The sequence below is a fragment of the Lissotriton vulgaris genome, chromosome 1_2, assembly GCF_964263255.1.
Source record: "Lissotriton vulgaris chromosome 1_2, aLisVul1.2, whole genome shotgun sequence".
Lineage (NCBI taxonomy): Eukaryota > Metazoa > Chordata > Amphibia > Caudata > Salamandridae > Lissotriton > Lissotriton vulgaris.
Window position 1 is genome coordinate 100,197,743 of NC_141686.1, and position 9,048 is coordinate 100,206,790.

Consider the following 9,048-nt stretch of genomic DNA (forward strand, 5'->3'; position numbering starts at 1 on the left):
TAAAAAAGGGTCATTTTTCACTGCGAGATGGAGGTGTGACCACGTTGCGTTTTGCGCCGTTCCCTATTGTGGGCACAAGGCCGACCCACACAAGTGTGGTACCGTTTTTATACGGAGACTTAGGGTAATTCAGATTTGTAAATCAACTGTTATTACCTATTGAGTTTTCATGCATTTCTCCCTTCCAAATGAAAGACATTGTGTAAAAAATGACCAATAATTCTCATGCTAGTATGAGTATTCCCAATTTTGAAAATTTGCAAATATGTACTGTTTCTAAACTCTATAATTTGTACCCATTTCAGAAATACATAGGTGTCTTTCATTCCGATTTTTCCATGTATGCATTTTCAAAGAATAATTGCTCTATACCCGCTACATAATAAAATACAATTGCAAGTTGCTGCTCAGTTTTTGGCTCTGGGTTTGGCGGGTTCTTGGTGAACCTACAAGTCCTATATATCCTCACAACCAGGAAGTTCCAGCGGATGTAACAGTATATTGCTTTCAAAGAGCTGTCATAGTTACCAGAAGTTACAGGTCAAAAAACATTGACTCAAAAGGCTGATTTTTAAAACTATTTTTCAATTTTTCCAATATTTACCTGATAGTTTCTATAAAGAAACCTTCATGGCTTTAGACAAATGACCCCTTTCTGAATTCAGAATTTTGTCTACTTTTTAAAAATGTATAGCTTTCTAGGATCCATTATTGCTTTCATACTCATTTTTACCATTAACTGAAAGGAGGTTAAAAGCACTAAAAATAGCAAAAATAGGCTATGTCCCAGAAAAATGCCACAACTGCGTGGAAAATGTTGGTTCTCTGACAAAAAACTGTCATACCCTAAAAGCTGGGAAAATGGTGACTTCAGCCCCACAACCCCTTTTTTGATAACTTGTACAGGCAAAAACTCAGAGGCTTTCATTGCAGCCCGTTTTTCCAGTTTTTCAGAAAAACATTTTTTTTACTGTATTTTGCTTACTTTCTGGGACCCCTTCAAGGGACACCACAAACCCTGGGTACCTTTAGAATCCCCATGGATGTTGGAAGAAAAGGGCGGACAATTGGCGTGGATACCTTATGTGGTCAAAATGTTACAGGGGCCTAGGCACGCACTACCCCAAATAGCCAAAAAAAGGCTAAGCACAGAAGGGGAAAAGGCCTAGCACCAAAGGGGTTAAACCGGCAAGAGTTAACTGGAGTAAAACCACAGGCTCCAATGTTTGAGAGTTGCACAGCTCTTAGTCTTTTCATGTTTCGCTCAAAGAGCGAAGGGCCCTGTAATTTCTCCTTCTCATTGATGTTACTCTATCTTCTCCCACCTTAAAATCAGCTTCTAATGCAGTGCCCCATACCAATGAGCTATTGTGGTCCTCCCTGCCCCTTCCAGCTAATGGGTCCCACTGAATAAGGAAAGTGATTCAAACAGATTTGCATACCTTTTCATAGGAGACTTCATGACGTATTTTATACTGTGCCAAATCAAGGTAGATTGAGTAATGATCTTGACAGCCCCATATTGGAGAACTGCAGCGCCTGTCAACCTGATCCCTTCTGCTGGGATTGTGAAACAACATCAACATTTAAAAGTATTAAACTTCAAGAGTTGGTTGGAGTAAGGCCATAGGCTCCAGTGTTTGAGAGTTGCAGAGTTCTCAGTCTTTTCATGTTGCTCTCAAAGAGCGAAGGGCCCTACAATTTCTCCTGCTCATTCATATATGGAAGTGAATGAGGGCTAAGCAAAAAACAAATTAGAGCTTGACGTAGGAACCTCGGTGCACCTCTCATTACACAACCTGAAATTCAAGAGCTCCCTCTAGAACACCATATGTATTAGCCAACGTAGCATGGACACCTGATCAACACAGCTGAGTGCAGCCCAGAACCCCTGAGCTAAAGCAATCCACAAGCCTCAGCCTCCCAAGTAGCTAGGACAACAGGCACACGCCACCATGCCCGGCAAACACTGCACATCTCCTAATGATGAAACCTATTTCTTAAGTAAGAATAATGATAAAGTAAGGTGTAATGAATTGATGGTATGCCAAACATGTTTCAAGAAAATCAATTTCACTATCCTTCAATGTAAGGAAAAGAATGTCTTATCAAGAAGCATTGTGAATATAGGAAGGGCCTTTAAAAAAGATGTGGAGTTTCTTAAATGAAAAGAAGAGGGTTGAACTGATTTAAGGGAGAGAGGAAGTAGGGTCAGAAAGTTTGTGAAGGGGATGTGAATACAATATAGATACTAGTATTTAGAGAGTGAGAAAAAGGTAGAGGGACAGAGAGGAAATAAAGTGAGAGAGAAGAGCCAGCTTCGGGCTGAGTTTCTCTTTATCTGCCAGTGACTTCCTGTAGAACCTTACCGGCATAATTCAGGCTCTCCTGTAGCCATCCATCTCTTCTTGTTATGCCGAGCCAGCCAATGTTGAGAAAAGCAGCAAGGGTCACAATGATGGAAGACATGTGCAACATTGGAAGTTATAAAGTGGTATGGAGTGGAAGGGCTAGAAGAGTTATTATAAAGAATGAATATGCGTCATTCTGTTCTCTAGCCTCAACAGCTTCAAGAGAGGAACTCTTGCTGGCCAAGAAGACCAATGTCAGTTCAGCTTGAGCAGGTGAAAGCTTGCCTGATTCTGCAAAGGGATGAGATTACGCTTTTGTGTTAGAGGTGGTCGCGGGCTACTGCATACTAAGAAACCGTTTATTGAGGTCCAGTTGGATTATTTGAAGTTAACCCACCTCAAAATCAGCTGCTAATTCAGTGTTCTACACCAATGCGCTATTGTTGTCCTCCCTGCCCCTTCCAGCATATGGGTCCCCATGAATAACGAAAGTGATTCAAACACATTTGCATACCTTTTCATTTATACTGTGCCAAATCAAGGTAGGATTGAGTAATGGTCTTGACAGCCCCATATTGGAGAACTGCAGCCCCTGTCAACCTGATCCCTTCTACTGGGATTGTTAAACAACATCTACATTTAAAAGTATTAAACAGCAAGAGTTGGCTGGAGTAAGGCCGGAGGCTCCAATGTTTGGGAGTTGCACAGTTCTCAGTCTTTTCATGTTTCTCTCAAAGAGCGAAGGGCCCTCTAATTTCTGAAACTCATTCATATATGGAATTGAATGAGGGCTAATCAAAAAATGAATTAGAGCTGGACGTAGGAATACAGCAGAAGACCCAGCAAACGCATTTCAAAGTTGCACTTCTAAGGATAATTTTGTGCTTGACAGATCAATTTAATTCTACAGGTGCTCCAAAATGAAGAATGCATTTCAGTCATCCTCACTGAAAACCACACAGCCATTTATTCTAGCCTGCACAGAGTTTTCAGTCCTCTCCACCTGCTAGCTTGTTGTTGCAATATGTCTCAATTCTGGAGAATTGTCTGCTAAGTTAGAATGCCCGACCCAGTTCAAATGTTCATATTTACTGCAAAAATATCAAAAGAAAAACAAAGATTTGGTTTTGGAAAAATAATTCATTACCATCTTGTTAAAATCAAAACTTTCACATTTGAGTCAAAAAAAGAGAGGCTAGGTCTGACTATTTTGCTCAGGCTGTGTTACACCTACTGCTCAAAGGTGCTGTCCTTCTACCAATGGGTACGGAAGCTTTGGCCTGCTCTGTTTCCAGCCTAGGTCTGTGCAACTCTCATTATACAACCTACAATTCTAGAGTTCCCTCTAGAACACCATATTGATACCCAACGTAGCATGGACACCTGATAAACACAGCTGAGTGCAGCCCAGAAGGCCTGAGCTCAAGCAATCCACAAGCCTCAGCTTCCCAAGTAGCTAGGACAACAGGCACACGCCACCATGCCCGGCAAGCACAGCACATGTCCTAATGATGAAATGCATTGCTTAAGTAAGGATAATGATAAAGTACGGTGTAATTAATTGATGGTATGCCAACCATGTTTCCAGAAAATCAATTTCACTATCCTTCAAAGAAAGGAAAATAATGTCTTATCAAGAAGCAGTGTGAATATGGGAAGGGCCTTTAAAAAAGATGTGGAGTTTCCTAAATGAAAAGAAGGGGGTTGAACTGATTTAAGGGAGAGATGAAGTAGGGCCAGAAAGTTTGTACAGGGGATATGAATACAATATAGATACTAGTATTTAGAGAGAGAGATAGGTAGAGGGTCAGAGGGGAAAGAAAAGGAGAGAGAAGAGCCAGCTTACTGCTGAGTTTCTCTTTATCTGTCAGTGACTCCCTGTAGAACCTTACAGGCACAATTCAGGCTCTCTGGTAGCCATCCGTCCCTTCTTGTCATGCCGAGTCAGCCAATGTTGAGAAAAGCAGCAAAGGTTACAATGATAGAAGAGGGGGAACATCCTTTAAAACGCGGATTTTACACCGCAGTTCCCTTACGACGCAACTTTTACAACGCAAGTTGTAACAACGAATTGCGCTGGGGGGGCGCTCCAGGATAATAAATAGTTTAATTTACTATCCAACTCCTTCCCTACTATCCACGGGGACTGGAGTTGGAATAGTAAATTAAACTATTCACTATCCAGCCCCCAACAACGCAAGTCGTGGTAACGACTTGCGTTGTAAAACATGCGTCGTAAAGTACTGCGATGTAAAGCATCGCGTTGTAACGACATACATCCATGGAAGAGTACTGCAACATTCGAAGTTATAAAGTGGTATGGAGTCGGAGGGCTAGAAGAGTTATTATAAAGAATGAATACGAGTCATTCTGTTCTCTAGCCTCAACAGCTTCAAGAGAGGAACTCTTGCTTGCCAAGAAGACCAATGTCAGTTCAGCTTGAGCAGGTGAAAGTTTGCCTGATTCTGCAAAAGGATGAGATTACGCTTTTGGGTTAGAAGTGGTCGTGGGCTACTGCATACTAATAAACCGTTTATTGAGGTCCAGTTGGATTACTCGATCTTCTCCCACCCCAAAATCAGCTGCTAATTCAGAGTTCTATACCAATGAGCTATTTGTGTCCTCCCTGCCCCTTCCAGTATATGGGTCCCCATGAATAACGAAAGTGATTCAAACACATTTGCATACCTTTTCATTTATACTGTGCCAAATCAAGGTAGGATTGAGTAATGGTCTTGACAGCCCCATATTGGAGAACTGCAGCCCCTGTCAACCTGATCCCTTCTACTGGGATTGTTAAACAACATCTACATTTAAAAGTATTAAACAGCAAGAGTTGGCTGGAGTAAGGCCGGAGGCTCCAATGTTTGGGAGTTGCACAGTTCTCAGTATTTTCATGTTTCTCTCAAAGAGCGAAGGGCCCTCTAATTTCTGAAACTCATTCATATATGGAATTGAATGAGGGCTAATCAAAAAATGAATTAGATCTGGACGCAGGAATGCAGCAGAAGACCCAGCAAACGCATTTCAAAGTTACACTTCTAAGGAGACTTTTGTACTTGACAGATCAATTTAATCCTACAGGTGCTCCAAAATGAAGAATGCATTTCAGTCATCCTCGCTGAAAATCACACAGCCATTTATTCTAGGCTGCACAGAGTTTTCAGTCCTCTCCACCTGCTAGCTTGTTGTTGCAATATGTCTCATTTCTGGAGAATTGTCTGATATGCTAGAATGCCCGGCCCAGTTCAAATGTTCATTATATTTCATGCAAAAATATCATAAGAAAAACAAAGATTTGGTTTTGGAAAAATATTCATTATCATCTTGTAAAAATAAAAACTTTCACATTTGAGTCAAAAAAAGAGAGGCTAGGTCTTACTATTTTGCTTAGGCTGTGTTACACCTACTGCTCACAGGTGCTGTCCTGCTACAGATGGGCACAGAAGCTTTGGCCTGCTTTGTTTCCAGCCTGGGTCGGTGCAACTCTCATTACACAACCTGAAATTCTAGAGCTCCCTCTAGAACACCATATTGATACCCAACGTAGCATGGACACCTGATCAACACAGCTGAGTGCAGCCCAGAACCCCTGAGCTCAAGCAATCCACAAGCCTCAGCCACCCAAGTAGCTAGGACAACAGGCAAACGCCACCATGCCCGGCAAAGACTGCACATGTCCTAATGATGAAATGCATTGCTTAAATAAGGCTAATGATAAAGTACGGTGTAATGAATTGATGGTATGCCAACCATGTTTCAAGAAAATAAATTTCACTATCCTTGGAAGAAAGGAAAAGAATGTCTTATCAAGAAGCAGTGTGAATATGGGAAGGGCCTTTAAAAAAGATGAGGAGTTTCCTAAATGAAAAGAAGAGGGTTGAACTGATTTAAGGGAGAGAGGAAGTAGGGTCAGAAAGTTTGTGAACGGGATGTGAATACAATATAGATACTAGTATTTAGTGAGTGAGAGATAGGTAGAGGGAGAGAGGAGAAAGAAAGTGAGAGAGAAGAGCCAACTTAGGGCTGAGTTTCTCTTTATCTGCCAGTGACTCCCTGTAGAACCTTACAGGCACAATTCAGGCTCTCCTGTAGCCATCCATCCCTTCTTGTTATGCCGAGCCAGCCAATGTTGAGAAAAGCAGCAAGGGTTACAATGATGGAAGACATCTGCAACATTGGAAGTTATAAAGTGGTATGGAGTGGGAGGGCTAGAAGAGTTTTCATAAAGAATGAATACGCGTCATTCTGTTCTCTAGCCTCAACAGCTTCAAGAGAGGAACTCTTTGCTGGCCAAGAAGACCAATGTCAGTTCAGCTTGAGCAGGTGAAAGCTTGCCTCATTCTGCAAAGGGATGAGATTACGCTTTTGGGTTAGAAGTGGTCGCGGGCTACTGCATACTAAGAAACCATTTATTGAGGTCCAGTTGGATTACTCGATCTTCTCCCACCTCAGAATCTGCTGCTAATTCAGTGTTCTATACCAATGAGCTATTTTTGTCCTCCCTGCCCCTTCCAGCGAATGGGTCCCCCTGACTAACAAAAGTGATTCAAACAGATTTGTATACCTTTTCATAGCAGACTTCATGACATATTTTATACTATGCCAAATCAAGGTAGAATGAGTAATGATCTGGACAGCCCCATAATGGAGAACTGCAGCGCCTGTCAACCTGATCCCTTCTGCTGGGATTGTTAAACAACATCAACATTTAAAAGTATTAAACCGCAAGAGTTGGCTGGAGTATGGCCGAAGGCTCCAATGTTTGGGAGTTGCACAGTTCTCAGTCTTTTCATGTTTCTCTCAAAGAGCGAAGGGCCCTCTAATTTCTCCTTCTCATTCATATATGGAAGTGAATGAAGGCTAATCAAAAACTGAATTAGAGCTGGACGTAGGAATGCAGCAGAAGACCCAGCAAACGCATTTCAAAGTTGCACTTCTAAGGATACTTCTGTACTTGACAGATCAATTTAATCCTGCGGGTGCTCTAAAATGAAGAATGCATTTCAGTCATCCTTGCTGAAAATCACACAGCCATCTATTCTAGGCTGCACAGAGTTTTCAGTCCTCTCCACCTGCTAGCTTGCTGTTGCAATATGTCTCAATTCTGGAGAATTGTCTGCTATGATAGAATTCCCGACCCAGTTCAAATGTTCATTATATTTCCTGTAAAAATATCAAAAGGAAAACAAAGATTTCGTTTTGGAAAAATAATTCATTACCATCTTGTAAAAATCAAAACTTTCAGATTTGAGTCAAAAAACGAGAGGCTAGGTCTCACTATTTTGCTCAGGCTGTTTCACACCTACTGCTCACAGGTGCAGTCCTGCTACCAATGGCAACGGAAGTTTTGGCCTGCTGTGTTTCCAGCCTGGGTCAGTGCACCTCTCATTACACAACCCGAAATTCAAGAGCTCCCTCTAGAACACCACATTGATACCCAACATAGCATGGACACCTGATCAACACAGCTGAGTGCAGCCCAGAACCCCTGAGATCAAGCAATCCACAAGCCTCTGCCTCCCAAGTAGCTAGGACAACAGGCACACGCCACCATGCCCGGCAAACACAGCACATGTCCTAATGATGAAATGCATTGCTTAAGTAAGGATAATGATAAAGTACGGTGTAATGAATTGATGGTATGCCAACCGTATTTCAAGAAAATCTATTTCACTATCCTTCAAAGAAAGGAAAATAGTGTCTTATCAAGAAGCAGTGTGAATATGGGAAGGGCCTTTAAAAAAGATGTGGAGTTTCCTAAAGGAAAAGAAGAGGGTTGAACCGATTTAAGGGAGAGAGGAAGTAGAAAGTTTGTTAAGGGGATGTGAATACAATATAGATACTAGTATTTAGAGAGTGAGAGATAGGTAGAGGGACAGAGGGGAAAGAAAGTGAGAGAGAAGAGCCAACTTAGGGCTGAGTTTCTCTTTTTTTGCCAGTGACTCCCTGTAGAACCTTACAGGCACAATTCAGGCTCTCCTGTAGCCATCCATCCCTTCTTGTTATGCCGAGTCAGGCAATGTTGAGAAAAGCAGCAAGGGTCACAATGATGGAAGACATCTGCAACATTGGAAGTTATAAAGTGGTATGGAGTGGGAGGGCTAGAAGAGTTATTATAAAGAATGAATATGCGTCATTCTGTTCTCTAGCCTCAACAGCTTCAAGAGAGGAACTCTTTGCTGGCCAAGAAGACCAATGTCAGTTCAGCTTGAGGAGGTGAAAGCTTGCCTGATTCTGCAAAAGGATGAGATTACGCTTTTGGGTTAGAGGTGGTCGCGGGCTTCTGCATACTAAGAAACCGTTTATTGAGGTCCAGTTGGATTACTCGATCTTCTCCCACCTCAAAATCAGCTGCTAATTCAGTGTTCTATACTAATGAGCTATTTTTGTCCTCCCTGCTCCTTCGAGTCCCCCTGACTAACAAAAGTGATTCAAACAGATTTGCATACCTTTTCATAGGAGACTTCATGACGTATTTTTTTTGTCAAAGACGTTTTTATTAAATTTTTCAACACAGACTCAAGGCACAATCCGCCCATTATCCCTCGCAGGGGAGAGCTGGTAACTAGTCAAAGCAGTGGAACATAAAAAGAAGAACCCTGGTGTACGAGTCAATGCACCCCAAGCACAACTCATAGCTCAGTTGAAGGATACAGATTCTAAAGCGTATGGGTATACAGCGAGAACATTCCGA

At 41.9% G+C, this 9,048-nt stretch overlaps 3 non-coding genes across 3 annotated transcripts; all 3 read right to left on the minus strand.

Moving 5' to 3' along the window:
- Positions 1–3,540: 3,540 nt before the first annotated feature.
- LOC147733992 (signal recognition particle RNA) lies at positions 3,541–3,840 on the minus strand. The gene has a single exon (XR_015307805.1).
- A 1,876-nt stretch (positions 3,841–5,716) lies between these two features.
- On the minus strand, positions 5,717–6,016 carry LOC147733993 (signal recognition particle RNA). The gene has a single exon (XR_015307741.1).
- A 1,599-nt stretch (positions 6,017–7,615) lies between these two features.
- LOC147733994 (signal recognition particle RNA) lies at positions 7,616–7,915 on the minus strand. Its single transcript, XR_015307804.1, has one exon.
- Positions 7,916–9,048: the final 1,133 nt, after the last annotated feature.